The sequence below is a fragment of the Esox lucius genome, chromosome 23 (genome assembly GCF_011004845.1).
Source record: "Esox lucius isolate fEsoLuc1 chromosome 23, fEsoLuc1.pri, whole genome shotgun sequence".
Taxonomy (NCBI): Eukaryota; Metazoa; Chordata; class Actinopteri; order Esociformes; family Esocidae; genus Esox; species Esox lucius.
Genome location: NC_047591.1, coordinates 1 through 1,742, shown reverse-complemented (window position 1 = coordinate 1,742; position 1,742 = coordinate 1). Strand labels below are relative to the sequence as shown.

The following is a 1,742-nucleotide window of genomic DNA, read 5'->3' as shown; positions in this document are numbered from 1 at the left end:
TAGAGCAGGGTGAAGAGGGGGTGCAGTTTCAGGCTCAGTTCCTTCCAGGGAAGGTGTTGTGGGGCCAGGTTGAAGGCTGATTCCCCTGCCTGGGCCCAGGGCATTCTGTAGCATCCTGCAATCAAGACAAAAACACATGTCACACACACACACACACACACACACACGCACACACGCACACACGCACACACACGCACACACACACACACGCACACACGCACACACGCACACACAGATCTACATATTCCAAAAGCTTCACCTGTGAAATGGGTTATGGTTAAGGGTTTAGCTATTACTTAGGGTTAGGGAATAGGGCTGGGTTAGGGAATAGGGCTAACTTAGGCTTAGGGAAAGGAAGCAAGGACTTAGGGTTAGGGAAAGGAAGCAAGGATTTAGGCTTAGGGAAAGGAAGCAAGGACTTAGGGTTAGGGAAAGGAAGCAAGGACTTAGGCTTAGGGAAAGGAAGCAAGGACTTAGGCTTAGGGAAAGGAAGCAAGGACTTAGGCTTAGGGAAAGGAAGCAAGGACTTAGGCTTAGGGAAAGGAAGCAAGGACTTAGGCTTAGGGAAAGGAAGCAAGGACTTAGGCTTAGGGAAAGGAAGCAAGGACTTAGGGTTAGGCTATAGGGTTAAGGGTTTGGGGAAAGGGTTTGGTTAGGTATAAGCATGAAAACGACAGGAGGGAGGATCATGCCCTTGTTCTCTATACAGGCTACACAGTATATTTATGTATGCTGTTCTCTGCTCATGGGACAAACATTTAGCACATAGGTTCAAGGGGTCTGTTTAGTGTAGTGTTTAGCCACCTAAACTCTACACTAAAGGTCAAAAATGACTTTCTTACCAAAGGTTTTCTGTACACCTGCCAGGGTTCAATCTCACAGGAGTCTGCAGATTTGTCCTATTAGAGCCAGAAGAGATGGACATCACACTATCAAGGTGGCTGCATCCAGGACCAGGACATTAAACACCTGTTGAGAAACCACACACACACACACACACACACACAACAGGAGGGAGGATCATGCCCTTGTTCTCTATACAGGCTACACAGTATATTTATGTATGCTGTTCTCTGCTCATGGGACAAACATTTAGCACATAGGTTCAAGGGGTCTGTTTAGTGTAGTGTTTAGCCACCTAAACTCTACACTAAAGGTCAAAAATGACTTTCTTACCAAAGGTTTTCTGTACACCTGCAAGGGTTCAATCTCACAGGAGTCTGCAGATTTGTCCTATTAGAGCCAGAAGAGATGGACATCACACTATCAAGGTGGCTGCATCCAGGACCAGTACATTAAACACCTGTTGAGAAACCACACACACACACACACACACACACAACAGGAGGGAGGATCATGCCCTTGTTCTCTATACAGGCTACACAGTATATTTATGTATGCTGTTCTCTGCTCATGGGACAAACATTTAGCACATAGGTTCAGGGGGTCTGTTTAGTGTAGTGTTTAGCCACCTAAACTCTACACTAAAGGTCAAAAATGACTTTCTTACCAAAGGTTTTCTGTACACCTGCCAGGGTTCAATCTCACAGGAGTCTGCAGATTTGTCCTATTAGAGCCAGAAGAGATGGACATCACACTATCAAGGTGGCAGCATCCAGGACCAGTACATTAAACACATGTTGAGAAACCACACACACACACACACACACACACACACACACACACACACACACACACACACACCAGGAGGGAGGATCATGCCCTTGTTCTCTATACAGGCT

At 46.2% G+C, this 1,742-nt stretch overlaps 1 long non-coding RNA gene across 1 annotated transcript; it reads right to left on the bottom strand.

The window, feature by feature from the left end:
* Positions 1-1,680, bottom strand: LOC114838122. Its single transcript, XR_004575189.1, has 4 exons — positions 1,511-1,680; positions 1,177-1,303; positions 843-969; positions 1-115 (listed from the first exon to the last, which is right to left on the bottom strand). It is a non-coding gene; the product is annotated as an uncharacterized LOC114838122 (long non-coding RNA).
* Positions 1,681-1,742: the final 62 nt, after the last annotated feature.